At 44.2% G+C, this 16459-nt stretch overlaps 1 protein-coding gene and 1 long non-coding RNA gene across 4 annotated transcripts in view; both read left to right on the forward strand.

Moving 5' to 3' along the window:
- The window catches only part of GALNT17 (polypeptide N-acetylgalactosaminyltransferase 17), a 208433-nt gene that overhangs the window by 105268 nt on the left and 86706 nt on the right, over positions 1 to 16459 (forward strand). The window lies entirely within an intron of this gene.
- LOC310884560 lies at positions 1696 to 16388 on the forward strand. 2 transcript variants are annotated; one of them, XR_014574279.1, is made up of 2 exons: positions 1696 to 11422; positions 12219 to 16388. It is a non-coding gene; the product is annotated as an uncharacterized lncRNA (long non-coding RNA). The 2 variants fall into 2 exon arrangements; XR_014574280.1 differs by having other exon boundaries at positions 12222 to 16388.

Here is a 16459-nt window from a genome sequence, read left to right on the forward strand (position 1 = left end):
CTTGGTGGCCTCTGGGGATGGAAGAGAAAAGAACTGACTCAACCAGAAGAGATCTGCAGTGCTAGTGGTTGGGAGAGAGGAAAAAACATTTTTCAACTTGCAAGCTGAATAAGCTTTGCAGGAGGTGCAAAGAGACAGTGAATGTTGCATCCTGCCAGGTGTGCTTATGATCAAACTGTGTTTTAGTCCTGGAAGAGGAAGCTAAACATGTCCGTTTGAAGCAGATATTGATAAAACATAATGAATTTGATTGGAGTTCAGGGCTATATTGGGCTGGAGGCAGCAATCTGATAAAATGACAAGGTTTAGCACTGGGGCCTCTTACTCTTCATTAGGACAAATCTTGGAAACGAGCTCTCCCTTTTGCCTCTTAATTGCACTATCAAGGCCAGTATCAAAAAGGCAGGATGCAAGTGACTGCTGCTGCCCAAGATGCTATTATAATTAGAGTAGTCCCTGAACCTCATCCAAACTTACAATGTAGTATCAATTCAGGTTAAATTGGGAAACTGAGCAGAAAATTGCTGTCTGGTGTTTTGAGTGTTTTTTTGCATCTTAACATTATCTGATATTGGATCATTATGTAGTGATGCAAAATGCCAACAAGTAACAGCGCAGCGCGGCAAGTAATGACGCTGGGATATAAGAGAAGTAAATAGTGAGTGAAATTTAATTTCTTATGCAGTTTCATGAAATAGAAGTCAACTCAGGTACAGACTTGTTCAGATTAAATATAATGATCTGTGGCTGCAGCCGAACTCTGCAGGGAATGCATATCTATAAGTTGAGGGGAGCGGGGGAGAGTTGCCATGGAAATACAACCGGTGTCATAGTTGCAGTGCATCACAAATGCCTCGTGTGTCATGGCTCATTTTCCAGAAGGCGCAGGGAAGACCAGGAATTAAGGAGAAATGTCTTCAAGTGTTTGCAGCAAGACACATCTGGGACCGTGCAGGGACAGCTTAATAGGTAAACGTTTTGAGTCGTAACCGCTTTGTTGCGAGAGGGAAGCTGAAGGAGGGCTTCGCAGCTTCCTCATCCCATCTCCTTCCAGCTGGTGCCACCCTCGGGCCCTGCCTCGAGGCCAGGAGTTAGACGAAGGCCTGGCAGCAGGGCCGCCTGGCCGTGGCGATGAGCAGGGCCTCTTCTGCAGGCCCTTGGGGCACAAGTGCCAGCTCCTGCCATCGTCCAGCCCTCACGATGCACCGAGCCAAAGGTGTTGCTTTCAAACTGGGCAACATGTTCTTTATTTGTAAAGATTTATTTGGCTGAGAAGACCTGTAACTTCATCTGTTCTTTGCTTGCACGGTCTTGGGTTTGGGTTTTCGTCTATGCGTGCGCTTGAGAAAGTCAGCTCCTGTGCAAGGTATTGCCGTTTCCCACAGTTTAGGCCTTCCAAGCCTTTGGCAGCCCACTTTCTTTCTGCTTGTTTTTATTGCTTTAGCCTGTGTTCTCTTTCAGCCCGTGAAGGCAACCTCAGGTGAGTTTCTTGCAGTTGCAGAAATGTGCCTGTTTCTTTCCAAGTAGCTTGCAGGATGCCAAATAGTCCAGAATTATTGTTTGATCTAATCCTTTAATTGGGAATTAAAATGCTCACTGTTGTGTGAACTAGCACATCGCTTATTGTAAAAAGGGATGAAGCACTCAAGGGTATTTTTCTTATTTTTCTGATTTTGGGGGGGGGGGGGGGGGGGGGGATAATTTCTTTACCATGCAAAAATGAGTAAGACTGCTGGACAAACAGCTTGGGTCTTTATAGCCTCTCTTCAGGTAATTATGGTGTAATTCAGGCTTCTGAAATAAGAAGCAAAGAAATAAATGATTAACTTGTCTGTATAGTGTTGAAATCTCTCTATATTTTAAAGCAGTCCCATTTGCCATAGTGGCTAAATACAAGCAAACGCATACTTGAAGCAAAGATTTATTGGAAAGACAGAAAATCAGAAGATTGGATGCCAGAATCCAGCAGGGTTCAACACCTCTGGTTGTGCCTGGTTTGTGTTAGCTCTTTCTCTTTCTGGCATCACACTTTGTCTGTGGTACGGGTGTAACAACCCCACGGTTCATATGTGCTTGCAAAGCGTGTGCTGGTTGCTTGTTCTGGAGCAAGAGGAGTAGAAGGGACAGCGCTGAAGTCTGCGAACAGGTGCTGAACTACAAGCAGGATAAATTGGTGTGTTTTCCATCAGTAATACAACTGGCAGTGAAATATTGCAGGTTTGTCTTTTGAAGTGTATGTTTTGTTGAAGTTTCAGTAACTTCTCAGCAGGGTGAGACCCTGTGGCGTAGAACAGCCCCCAGACAGCATCTCAACTGTGCCTTTGAGTTGAAGTCTGCAAAATCTGTGGGTACAGCTTGTCTCCTGGCTTATAGACACTCTTGCTGCAAAAGTGGGAGCTAGTGCAGAGAGCATGCACATCTCTCCTTTTTTCTTCAATCTTCCACTCCAAGCAACTCATCAACCTCAACACTGTGAGGTAAAAGTGAGTAAAATCAGAACATAAATCTTCATTTCCTCCACCGTAGTGATGATGCTCTCGTATTAGTCAGCTGAAAAATGCTCAGTTTTTGCCTAATCCCACCTGGGTGTGAATGGTGGGCAGATATCCTAGAACGGCAGCTCTGGAGCCTAGTATATTTTCTGAAGCAAAGTGATGCTCCTAAAAATTAAGTGTCATTTCTCTTTTCTTGCTGATATATTTCCTTTAGCAGCAAAGAAAGGCTGCAGAAGAAAATTGAGTAGAGGTTCTACTGAATTCAAAACCACTGTAGTGATAAATATGGTTCTGAATAAACCTCCTTGTAGTCACAAATCAATTAATCTTTTTTTGCCCCGTGCACTCCATCCTAAGGATTTACTTTTTCATTGAGCTTTTGCTAGCTAGTGCGGTATACCTAATTCTTCACCTGGATAAATAACTAGTGGCATTTTTATTCTAAAGCAAACCGGCATTATCTTTCTTGCTGTGTACAAGCAAATGGAAAATAACCTTCATTTATTTTTTATTTATTTATTTTTTTTCCCTGAGCAGCCTCTTGTGATTTGTGGCTTAGAATAAACAAGAGTTCCGGGCCTGGCTCTGAGCAGCAGCATGCTTGTCCTCTGAAAGCAGTTTGCTTTAGCCTTTTTGTTTGCAGTTACCCCTCGGCTAATGATACACTGTGGATTTGGGTGCCAAGAGCTGTCCCACCAGTGTGGAGAAGCATGGCCAGTGCGGTGGGCAGGGGCAAGCTTGCTCTTTTTGTGCTTTGAGCCAGCTGAAAACTCTGCAATGGGTTTAGCACGGAGCCATGGAGCTCATCAGTTCCAGAGCCAGCGGTGGGATGTGTGACCTGATCTCAGGGCAGGGATGGAGTGGACACGTGTGTCCCTGTGATAAACCATGGAGGCACGCTTGGTGTGGTGGCAGGCTACTGCACGTGCTGCTATAACAATAGGACAATAACATCGCTAGGGCGCAAGTCCAGGTGGTGGCATTGCCAACTGTGTGGGTTCCGATTTCTGGTGCAGGTCTGTGCCCGTGCTGCGGCGCTGGGAAGTAGGGCAGAGCTTACCTTCAAGTTAATCAGCTGGTGAAGTTAGCTGGAAGGGGAGAATCGCTGTGCGTATCCTGACTGTGCCAGCTGCCTGCACCACCCAGCACTGGAAGGCCTGTAGAGTGCCCCGTGTGAAGAGATTCCTCAACACAACCCTTTCCCACACCTGGATGTTCTGATCTGGACTCTACCCTTGTTCCCTGCAGAACGCAGGGGAGAAACAATGAGAAATAATCCCCAGTGTTGCGTTTCAGGCTAAACTTCAAAAACTAATTCTGAAGGTCTTCCATATGACAAGCTTAATTCCAGCTGTGAACTTGTATTATTGTGCAGCTTATTAATTCCCTCTGCAGAATGATTTTTTTTTTTAAGCTCTCTTTTTCTAGTGACTCCATATTTGGGAGGTGGCTTCAACAAGATGATCACCATCCTCATCCTGCAGCCTAAAAATTGAATGGCCATTCTGTTCTCATTTCCATCCAGATGATAAAGGTGAAGGATGCTGTGATGCCCCACTTTACTCTGTTGTGTGTAGGAAAGGCAGCTGAGGAAAGTCAGTGTGACATCCTTTGTGAGTGCAAAAGATTGTGTTGCTAAAGTATGACAGAGAATTTGGATCATGAATTGCAGCACCACCTGCATTTTGCCCCTGTGGTTGCCTTACAGAAATATTTCTAAGAGAACAGGGCACGGTAGCAGGAAGCTGGAATTTGGATTGCAGAGCTCCCAAGAGTTCTTCTTTCATCCCTTGTAGATGCAAAATGTTGATTGAGTTCTAAAATCCCAAGAAATAGAGATATTTAAAATCTCTGAAGAGCTCTTCCGCTCAGAAAGATTTTCTCTCATTAACACCCAACATCAAGGATGCTCCCTGAAAAGAAGAATCTTCCCTGTATATAACTATAGTGGCCCATTAAATATCCTGCTTGGTTTGTGTCCTGTGGTTTATGAAGGAGAGATTTTCTTTCTGGTCTCTTAGTGGGAAAGGCAAAAAAGGCAAGGGAATAGTAATTAATTGCAAACGCTCTTTCAAAAGTTATGCAAAGTATTAGCTGCTGTAAGTGATCTTTGTGGAAAACACCGTGTGTTAGATTTCCAGCTGGTGAAAAGGGGGTTTTTCCACCCCAGGGTCTGGCTTATTAGGTTTAACCGGCAGATGGTAAAACCTGTTTGCTGTTAGGCGTGATGGAGAACAAGGTGGAAGAGGATGGAGGCAGTAGGATGCGGAGGGGCTGGCTGGGCTATCTTTTCTGTCTCAAAGAAGTATCCTGGTAACAGCAGTGTGAGTCATATGAGCTAAAATTAATTTATAATAACATGAAACTGTCTTAAAATGACAAAGTTTAATAACTGCAAACGTTAACCGCATCTAACAGCAAATTTAAGCCAGTAGCAGATGGTTCATAAAAGTATCATATCGGCTGTGACCACGTCAGTTTAATTTACGGATGGAACTGCAAGCCTTTATAGTCAGCTTGACCAACTGAATCTCGTTCTGGTCAATGAGATATTTTTTTTTTCCCCTCTGGGGGTGGGGAGAGGTTTTCAGAGTTAACTCTTATTTATAATGCATGGCCTGGTCATTCTTTCCTTGACCTGTTGAAACTGTGGTGGGTGCTTTTTCTCTGTATCACAGTAATTCTCATAGAGATGGCAAACAAGATTAAGCTTTTAATAGGCATGGACCAAATACGTGGCAGCTGCGATCCTTGTTGCAAAGCCTTGAAGACTGAATAGCTAGAGAAGGGTGTGCACAGGTAGAGGGAAGCATAGGAAGCATAAGTGGCTCGCCCAAGGCCACACATCAGGCTGTAAGGAAGACAGGAACAGAGTCAGGGGCTTGTACCCTGGGGGCAAAACACTAATTTATATAATCTCTCAGCACATTTATTTACTGTATCTGTCTAAACTAAGCTCTTTTGCAAGGCAGTGTGTGCACAGTAGGAGACAGAAAACAAACGATCGTGTTGGGAAAAAGTGCATTGTGTTATATGTCATTCCATGAAAAACCTGCCAGGGCGTGATGTGTCTAACTAGCAGCACTGCATGGTGATGCAGGCAGGAGCTGGATAGCCCAAAAATGTGTGGGACCACCGGTAAGTGGTGACACTTTTCCTGGGCTGACCCCACCACTTCTGGTGTGACTTCACAAGTAAGAACATCCCTCTCATTCCGGAGCCGGTTCCCTGGGGCCGTTGTGCCCTGAGCCAGCCCAGGGATCCCATAGGTGGTTTCACAGAGCTGAAGTCTGCACTGCTGCTAGCAGAGGAGATGCAGAGGTAACAGGCGGGTCATTTTTCTCATCTCGCAGCAGCTGGCTGTGAAACACACATAACTGCACAGGCAAGGCACACAAGAAGGGTGGTGTTTTACATCTTTTGTCCCCAAGTCACTACTGGTGTCCACTTGTGGAGGGGAGAGGTGTTAAGAAGTTGTGGCCAAGTGCAGAGAGTTTGTATTGATTTCATTCAGATCAAGGCTGTTGGGACAGCCACAAACATAGCATGCCTTTGGGAAGATGGAGAAAAACAATGCTGCCTTTCTGGAAAGCTTCTTTCTTCAGGACAGTTTTGGAATAAATGTCCTCCTAATTACTAACTGTAGATTGTGGGTGGGATAAACCTGTAATGGCTCATAAGTCAAAGGTGTGGAGTTGACCCCAGCACACCTAGGACCAGCCCTTGGATGAACACGACTTTAGGATTTAAGAGCGGTTTTGAAGGGCTTGGGAGGATGAGGTGAACGTGGGGGTCTCATGTCTGGGAGATTTCCTTGGCCCTAAGGATACAGGTGGCCTTGCTGTCACCACTGCGAGCTCTTGAGAGGTTCCTGGCTGCAGAACTGGGTAAGGTGGCTGTTGCATTTGTTTTATCAGGGCCCAACCCCAAAAGCACAAAAAAAATCAGCAGGGAAGAAACCTGGAAATCCAGCTTGCTACTGGTATCCCTTAACATACTTCAGTGAAAGAGCTGCGTTGCTGAGAATAAACAGTTGACCAGCTTAGTTACCTTATGGTGGTAATGCCTCACTGTTAACACTGAACCTTTCCTGCAAAACTGGGAAGGCTAATGGGATTGCAGAAACATTTTCCTCATTCCTCATAGCAGTAAGAGAACGGAAGGGATCTGCCCCAAATTGATGGTATCCAGGATTCTAGGCATCTAGGTCGCCTTTGAAGATTGGCTTTTGGTTCTGAAGACCTCTAAGCACTGTTAAGTGACTTGCTTCAATGTGTCAGCTGAGGTTTTAGGATACAATTACTATTCATTGTGAACTAAAACTTTGTAAAATACAATAATGCGTTCACTGTAAATGAGAACATTTGCAGTAGTTCATGAAGGCCAAGTGTTTGGTGGGTTTGTCTGGGAGCACTGACAGTTTCGGTGAACAAATCCTCTATAGGCAACTACCCCTGCTCTGAAGTTTCAGGCTGTATCTTGTTGTTTTCTTACCAAAACGAACGTGTTCTCACCCAAAGTGAGTCTTCCTGTGCATGCTGCTGAATATTCAGCCTCTGAAACAAGAGAGGGAAATAAGTGAGGCAGTGAAGTTGAAAATGCATCTTGACAAGAACAAGAAGAGCTAAACTCTCCCAGCAGTTGAGCTGGGATATGCTGGTGGACAAAAAGAACTGAGCATCCTCCTCACCTGTGAGACTCAGCTCCGTGGACAGGTCTCACAAAGATTGCTGGTAACGGGCACCTTGCAGTATTTGTCCCTTTCAGCAGTAATAAGTATCAGTCAAATACTGATGTATCCATCTCTTTCCTGAAATTTCATCAGAAAAATGGATGAGTTCTGAATTATTCACCATATGTTTCACATTTGGGCATCAGGCTTGCACTTCTCTCTCCTTTGCCGTTGGGGACTAGAGTGATGGAGGAAGGGTGTATCTCAAACCTGGCTACCATAACCTTCCTCCTTTGCTCAGCAACTTCGAAACACTAATATATAATGCAGTGTCTTCCCTTCCTTCTGCTGCTATCCCCCCCCGACTTTTCCACCCACTTGCGCAGTCAGCGCGTTTTGCTCCCCCTCGCATATGGCGCGCATAATTTCCCATATATTAAGAACCCAAACCAGGAAATATTTAATGTTCCAAAAAACATAACAGTGAAATTAGAAACATCAAAATATGAAGGCTACTGAAGGGGAAGGGGTTTCTACCCAGGAAATAACAAAGAAATCTATCTGTAACACGTCTTGTTGCATTAGCAAGCAGTATCTAGATGGAGCTCTTTGTAGAGCTGCGTATTTAATCACGGTAACTTGCAGTGTCAGGCTTTGGGAAGTGGAGTGAAAGAGCCTGGCTCCGTCATCTTGGTAAGTGCCTTGCAGGCATGGGATGCTGTTAGCAGGTCTTCTCCACAGCCTCTGCTCCACCAGGCGTGGAATTTGCTGGGGAAGTCTCCTTGGTGTTAAAAAGCAAGAGGTTTTGGGAGGGGTGGTCAGAGGTACTTGGGGCTGTGTTTGCAGGGTCTTCAATCAGTCTGAGACGGCTCTATGCAGTGAGGATGTCCGTGCTGCTAGGATCACAGGAGGGTTGTTTCCAAGGCCCCTTCTCCTCAGGGACCTCTGGGCCCTCTGTCAGCCCCCACAGCTGCCCATCGGTAACACAGATGTTTGTCAGAGGTGGGACAGAAGAATGTTATTTAGAGGTTATTTGAGTTTCTAGCAAATAATGCTCCAAATCAAAAAGCTCCAAAGAATCTGAGATTAGATCTGAGATCTGCTCAATCCTATTATTATCATTACCATTATTTGAAGGCTTTTCAGTTAAGCAAGTACATCTTACATGCTTCCAACATATGGCCTTAGTAAATGATTGCCCTATTTATATCCCTGGAGTTTTGTCAAGCATCTGTTCCAAGCACAGTGTGGCAAGCATGAAATTTTTGGTCCCACAAACGCAGTGTACTGTATATATCTGCTAAGAAGGCAGATGTGATTTTTAGGTCAAATGTCTGGAGCAGGCAGTTTTATATAGTCATACTGGCAGTTGCCCATATTTGAATAATATTTCCTGTTAATCCTGGGACTCAAGTCTGGTTTGTCTTTATGTGATTCTGCGGTGGCAGGGGGAATGGTGGACTCTTTTCCAAATATGTAAATGCGTTGCATCTATGTGACTCTGGATACAGCCTGCCTTAGATGGGGGCTTTCAGTGAAGCTGAATTATTTTGAAAATTTTGCCTAGTTAAGCTCAAGTTCTTGACAGTATCTAGCTTTTAACTAGCACACTGGAATTATTGCTGCTGTGTTAATTCACACGTAATGGGAAATGGTATCAAAGGAAAGCAGAAATAATGGGTGTCATTGGGATAGCATTGCACTCCTGAATAAATCTCATGAACGTTTATGAAATTCCTTTTGCAGATTGCCAATTCATCTGAAATGTGCTTTCTTTTTAGTTCACTCATGCATGGAGTAGCACAGAAATCTTGTGCTGGTTGGAAATGTCAGAAGTCAAAAATTTGATGCCAGGTTTTTTGCTAAAATGTTGCATTTAATGAAGACTGAAGGGAAGTTCCTTTCCAAGAAAACTATATTGGAATATATGTTCCCTCTGTCTCTTTATGACCTGTTGTAATAAGGAATGTATTGATTGTTGAGGCACTGAAGATCATGTGAGAACTACTACAGCTAAAAAATAGTTCAGGCAATTCATTTTCCTATCTATGGAGTTTTGTAAGAATAATCATATTTAATATAATGAAAATTCCATCCAGCTCAGTGTCCTGCCTCTGACAGTGGGTGACAGCAGGTGCCTGTGAAAAATGAGTGCATAAGGCAAGCCCAGCAGGTTCTTCTTCTCCCATCTTGTGCTACGAGTGATGCCAGATTTAGCATCAGTTTGTGCCTATGTTGAAAATGGGCCGCTGGACCTATGCTTCAGACATGCTGAATGTTCAGCTTTTCCATGTCTTGTGTAGCACTGCATGCCCAGCATCACTTACATTTCTGATACCATTTTCTTTTTGTAGTTCCCTTTACTACGTTCCTGCCTTGTAATCTCTTCTCTGTAAAAAAATAGCAGGTAAACTCTTCCCTACTGGAACTTTTAGTCTTCCAGTTCACTTTGGAGCATTGCACTTGACTTACCAATTTTTCCTTTTTTTCTTTGTTGCTTGGGAATGCAAAACTGACATGGTGGTGGAAGAAATAACATGAAGAAGTGTTAGTAATTTGCTGGCAGTGTTCATGTTCCACAAAAATTTCCAAGTAATTTTAAATCCCTTTCCTGGGCATAGGAGATGCGGTGCAGATGTGGAACAGTGAAGCGGAGGGAGCGTGTGCTCATCTGTCCAGCAGGATGTTGTCTTCCGAAAGCACAAGTGCCATTGTTACCATTCAAAGCTTCTAGGTGTATCCTTATACAAATTTTACTAAAAGTGGGCTTCAAATACATGCTGCTATTATAAATGCTGTTCTCGAGTCCCTTTCTTCTACTCTTCTGTGGATGGAAAGACCTCTTATACTACTAGTCTTATTTTTTGAAGTGCTGTATTACAGTGCATTCCATCTTTATGTAAATGAGAATATTTTAAAAAATAAAACTGAATGTCTGTAGTTGCATCGCAAGGTAGTATTTGCGTGGAGGTAAGTACATGTCAGCGCTCAATACTAAGATCCTTTAAAAAGAAAGATACTTGAAGTAGAGACTGAAACTTTTCGGGATGCTTTGGTCCATGCTCTGGTTTACCTGAAGCCGCTTACTGCAGGGCTGGGGGCAGCTTGAGGTACGTGCTGGGTCTTTCCCCAGAGCAGCCGTGTCACAGCTGCGTCCCCGAAGCAGCCACGTGCCGCCAGCAGCCGCTTTGGGTTGAGATGGAACAAGTGCTCAGGCACTTTTGGGTTACACGTAAGGCTGAGGGCTGGCTCTGGGATTGCTCACCACGTGTGGGGGCTTGTAGTGCCCGTCCCCTGAGCTCAGCCAGCCATGCGCTGGTTTGAGCACTGAGCCCAGGCTGGCGTTCTGAAAACACCGTCTGAGGAAAGATGGTCAGGATGCAGAATCCTGGGTGCCTCTGTGTAGGTCATCTCCCTAGTGAATTATTCTCCCCACTGTGGGGAAGAATAATCCAATCTCAAAGATAGTCCTCTCTCCAGCCCTCATTTTCTTTCTAATCCGTGCTAAGCCACTACATGGTGCCTGTGAGAGTCCCCAGGCAGGTAGCTCTTGGTGTAGGTATTTGGTTGAACTGAATATATTTTTGGATTAAAGTCTTTTGCGAAAAGGGTTGCCCGTCTCTGTCTATGAAGTCCACATGTTACTTGCCTTTAGTTATTGGTTTTATGTAGAAGGTGTTTGTTTCTAGGTGAAGATACTTTTAGACAGATTATAGAGCAGGCAAGTGGTTATTATTGCAGTGGGTAAAGTAAAACTAAACTGTTCTGATAAATAGCTGGTTGAGGGTTTTGTAGAATATCTCTAGATGCTACCTTCTCACAAAGCCACCAAAGATCCCAGTAGACCCAGAGACATTTGGGTCTCTGCAGATCTGTGTTGTCTGACTCGGTGTGGTTAGTCCCTTAAGATCAAGGCTTAGGTGGTCAGTGAGAGATTTGTTTTGGCTTCTTCTCAAAACACATCATCCTCTTTTAGCCACAGACTATTTGCCATTTCCCATAGAACTGTCTTGTTGATTGTTTATATTGGCCAAGTGGGCGGCTGATAAAACTACACAAAATGGTGAAGCAGCTGGTGCTTAATTGATGTGTTCCTTATATAGCTGATTGGCCGCGCTCTGATCTCGCTTCATCTGGGCTCGATCCAGAGCCATTCACTTGGTTGTGCTGGAGGTTTGCTGGGTTGGTGTAACTGAGAACACGAAGTTGTGTTACATGTTTCTGCTGTAATTAAAACCTGCTGTCGCTGAAAGAGGTGGGGACAGACACAGGGGGCTTAGCTTTTGGATGGAGGTACCAGACCACTGTCAAAATCCTGATGATGGTGGCTAAAACCCTTTCCCCTCTGCAAGCCAATTGCAGAACTGTCTCCTCTTCAGCCAAGGTTTTCCAATTGTTGGAGGGGCTGGGGGGAGTGTTATGATGAGTGTTATTTGTTGTGTCAAGGGCTCTGTGTTGGGATGTGCTGTGCAGGAGGAAAAGCTTGACTTGCCTGGTTGCATTGGCGTATGTCGGAGTTACAACACCTATGTTCGGCTTCAGTCAGCAGAGAAATTCCTGTTGCCCCTTCCCCTCTTGGAGGCAGCGAGCTTCCAAAACAGGATTGAGATTAGACCTCCAGCCTCTGTCAAGTCTGTATGCATTTCTGTTTCGCAGAGGTATCTCTAAAGAAATAAAGGAGCCTTGGGGCTTGGAAAATTTTGTGCTCAAATACAGCATGATGAGAGGTCAGAGATGTTCACATTGGTCTTGTATCTGCTGCTGCTCCTCAGGGTGTAAATCAGGTGTTGTCAGCAACCATTGCTTAAACGTGTCTTATTGTAATTAAGAATACCTGCACCAAATAAGATGCTCTGCCTTGTGTGTCGCCTGCTGCAGTTTGTACAGCATCTCTTCCCACACTGCAAAGTGTTCAGAAGAAAAACAAACAAGGTTTTAAGTGCTCCTCTGTAAGAGTAGTTGTGGTGCTAAATTCATGCAGTTCTGACTACAAAGCTACAGAAATATTTTCCCATTAAGGAATTATTTACTGTTGCATTTTTTTTCTGAAGCAGCAGGATTAGGATTTGCTGCTCTTGATTCTGGCTTGGGTGGAGCTGGGGGCGGTTGGGCAGCGATGGAGCGCTGCCTGTCCTCCTGCGGAGTCCGTTGTGGTAGACGACCTTCCTTGGAGAGTGCCCTGTGTTATTTTTCCAATCAGAATGGTCTAAATCAAATAAAAGCGTAAGTTGGAAGAGGTGAGTGGTAGGCATGAAAATAGTCTCATTGTAACATGCAGGGCACATAGAGTTGGATGGGGATAAGGAGGCTCTGCTTTGTTAGGAGGCACAAAGGGCTGTTCGCCATGGCACTGGCCTCCCTTTTCTGTTTAGTTTCAGCTTCCTTTAAAATTCCTGCTGTTTATCCACTTTACCCACACGGGAGCCAGAAGCCTTCCTGCTATTTTCTGTCAAATTAAATTAATGGGGAGAAAAAACAACTACACAGATGCTCTAAATCCCAGGCTAATACTGCTGAGTTTTGGCCCTTGTATCTTCTCAGTGCGGTTCAAAAGCAGCCCTGGAGACACTGGGGCACTCGGAAAGCCAAAAGAGCAGCAAAAGCTGTGTTTAAACCGAGAGCTGGATTTTTCATTTTAGTTCTGGAAGGTGAGATGTGGGGTAAAATCCTTGATTTGCCTGTGATCTCTCTGCACGTATGTGCATGACCAGGCTAGTTTGCTGCGGGCAATGGACAGGAGGTTTTCATTGAATACTTTGATCAATTGAGCTTTTTTGGTAAAATTATTGTACAAAAAAAAATTGTTGGGAATCTTCTGTGAGTGTGAGGGAAGATTCTGCCCCATCTGCAGCTCTATTAGTCCAGCAAACCACCGGGGAGAGACAAGATGGAAACTCAGCTGCTTGCACAGAGCAATGGGCATGCGCTTTGGGGATTTGGCATTTCGGGGGGATGATTTGAGTTTTTTAAGATGACTTCAAGCTTTCTCTCTGCCCTGTAACTCTTCACAGCCAGCAAGGGAACCAAAGAATAGCTCCAGAATAAATCGCCCCAGTCACAAATAGTGTCAGGAGCTTCTGCAGCCGCTTCAGGGCAGAACTGCTGTGTCCCACAGGTGCAGATGCAGTTTTTGTGCAGGGAAATGATTAAGGCAGAGGTTGTGACAGCCGCAGCGTGGCACCAGCCATCTGCTTATTTTTTTGCTTGTTGTATTTTCAAGTATGGAGGAGAGCCAAGGGAAGAGGGAAATGGGCTTCTGGTTTTAACCATATCTAAGAAGCCAGATCATCCTTCTCTAAGCTGCTTTTATTTGGCTTTTTGTAGGCAGCTCAGACCTTCTCCTGGCATCATAGCACCTCTCTGATAGCAAGTGCTGTGCTCTCATAATTCCTCGTCCTGCACTTTCTTTCCTTCTCTTTCTTGTTACCTGGATTATTGAGTTATACAGGAAATTCTCACAGGCTCCAGATTTAGGGCTGAAATCTTGCGGCACTGTTGGGATTTTTGCAGAAGTGAAGCTCTGCATGTGCATTCACCTTCTCTCTTAACTCCCACCCCCTAAGAGTTTGTTTTTACAAATGTTCAGGTGGATGGAAGCAGTTTAATGAGTATTAATTGTAAAGAGCTGTTCTGGCCTCAGTGAAAAGCTGAGGCTCTGGATCAGGGTAAGAGTGAAACATGGAACATCAGGGATCTGAAGCCATTGGAGCTACTCATGGTCGATGCCAAGGACGTGCTTAGGGTTTTGCTCAAAGGACTGATCCTGTAGAAAATATGTACTCTGAGCTTCATTTGCTGTCAGCTTTTCATTGAAAACATATTACTAAAGTAGGTACTGCGTGCAAGATAAAGAGCAAAATTTGCCAAACTAAATTTCTAAATGCTAATGCTAGTTGAGAGCATGTTTTTTGTGTAGTTTTTATTGCAATTTGAGAGATACACTTTGAAATGGCTGCCAGCAGGACACTTTGTTTCCACAGTGTCTTTTGCTGTACTCCTGCTTCTTCTGTTAATGTGGCACATCTAGAAGCATAAAGGAGTAATTTTAAAAGTGTATACACTATGCAGTGTTTTATATGGCAATGTTCTTTGACTTTTTGAAAATTGCTAGGCAAAAATCTCTAAAATACATCATGAACCATCAATATGCTTTTCTTAATTCAGATTAAATTTTTCAGCGAGAGCCTGCCGTCCCCAATTTAGTCTGTCAAATGTTAAAATGTCAGATTTTCACCTCTTAATTAAAGTGGGTATGGTAAAGTGGGATATCGGTGAAGAGGTTCTTCAGTGTAACACCAATGCTGAAGTGTTCAGATAGTTTTCACATACAGACTATGAACCTTTTCATTACATCATGTCCCCTGTAGGTTATGTACAGGTTACCCCACTGCTTCGGAAGAGTTTGTTTTTGCTGTTCGCTCCCCATTTCTGATTGACCACCTAGCACTGCAGCAGCCTCCTTCTGCACCTGGTAAAGAAAAAGGTCTGGCAGCCAAGGGGTTAAAACTTCTCTTGCTTCCTTTGCTTTTCTCTGCTTTTTACACAGAATGCTAAAATCAGTGCATGTTTTTTTTGTTTTGTTTTCTGATTAGAAGCAAAAATGGACTGAAAGTGCTTTTCTCTCATCTGGCATGTGGCACTCTGTAAGGAGAGGGCATAACTGTTTCTCCATGTAATAAAAGTGGCAGTCATTCCTAGCACATGCCTTTATCTTTTTTTTTTCCTTCCCACTGGTAATTTTGCACAAACAAGAAGTCTCTGCAAAGACGCTTTACAAAATGCAGTTTAACTTCATACATGGCTTTCCAAGACTCAACAGCGTGGATCAGAATGCGTGGAGCATGTTGTTACGGCATGAACTCATTGCAACTCTTGGTTTGGTTCAACAGTCTTTGGTTGGATTCATCTTGGATTTGCAGGATTCCTCAGACAATCTGCTGACAAAGGTTCCTTCCTGACTTCTTTTCTAGGAGTTCAGACACTGGCATTGACTCTCTCCGTTTTTTTCCAGACCTTGGATTGAATCACAAAGTCTTGATTTGTTTAAAACCTGCAGCGTGTTGGAGGTCTGCCAGGGCAAACTGCAGATCCTGTCCGCCAAGGAATCTGGTGCTGCTTAACTTTTAGGCAAAAGACAAATAAAAGAATCAGCCTTTCTGCTGGGAACATTGTGGTGTGGGACAAAGGCTTCGTTAGCAAAACACGAATGGCAAAGCACTTAGGGTTCCTTGTGTAAAAAATTCACCATTCTCCAGAAAACATGAGCAGCTCCCTTTCTGCTCCCAGCTGCATTTGTATACATCAAGCTACAAAACTGTACTGTGCAGCTTGAAGACTGACCACCTCAAATACCCTTCTTCCCATCCTGCACTGTGGTGGGTGCTGTGCCTTTGTGTGCGTTGCGGTGTGCGTCTGCAGCGACGGAGTCCCCTGCAGCCTCAGCGAGGGGCCCAGGGGAGAGGAGCCAGCCTTCCTTGGCCTTCCTTTTAGTCTTGGGAACCTCGTTGCCAAAGTGGTTGCAAATTGCAAGAGAACATCTGCAAGGGCAGCTAAATTAACATTTATGCTGACTTCTCCAGTTTGGCTGCGTGTAGTCAGTGAATGACGTTTTATTCCTCCGGATGACACTTTGAAGGGGAAAAGGGACCTGTGTTCCTTTGCTTCCTGAGGATGCTGATTTCAAATGAGCTCCTGTGGCATTTTGAGTTACGTGTACAAGTGAAATCCTGGCTCTTCATCAGGTCCAATTCTTCTTGGGCTGATGCTGACTGTACACATGGCTAAGCCCATTCATCCCCATTTGCACAGTTGCCTAATTATCAGCAGCCAGAGTGTGCAAGCTGGCTGATGATGTGCACTGGCTTCTCACATGAGCAACCCATAATTTGAGTACTTTTTTTTTTAATGTTGAAGGTGAACTCTTGACACCAAGGAGTTTGTTGATAGCTTTGCCAACAGCTTCGCGAGGGCTCTGAATCCGTGTTCTTCCTTTAGAGAATTAATACATTTTGATATATATATATATTTTTTTTTAAGAAAACCAGCTCTGAGGGGGAATCACATTGAATGTGCCTCATTCCAGCAGAAGTACATCATAGGCTAGAGTGCCATGCTGGGCTTTGGGACTTGTGGGGTTGGGTGATCAGATGTGTAAGCAACAGCTTGAAAATTATCTACCGCCAGCAGATCAACTATAAAAATTTCATTGCTTGCTCTGTGATCTGTGTTGCTTCATGGCACCTTTTCAAAGAGAACGTGCATCAGAAGTAGTGGTCCCCAGCCTGTTGTGCAT

This window comes from Anser anser (genome assembly GCF_964211835.1).
Source record: "Anser anser genome assembly, chromosome: 20".
NCBI lineage: Eukaryota > Metazoa > Chordata > Aves > Anseriformes > Anatidae > Anser > Anser anser.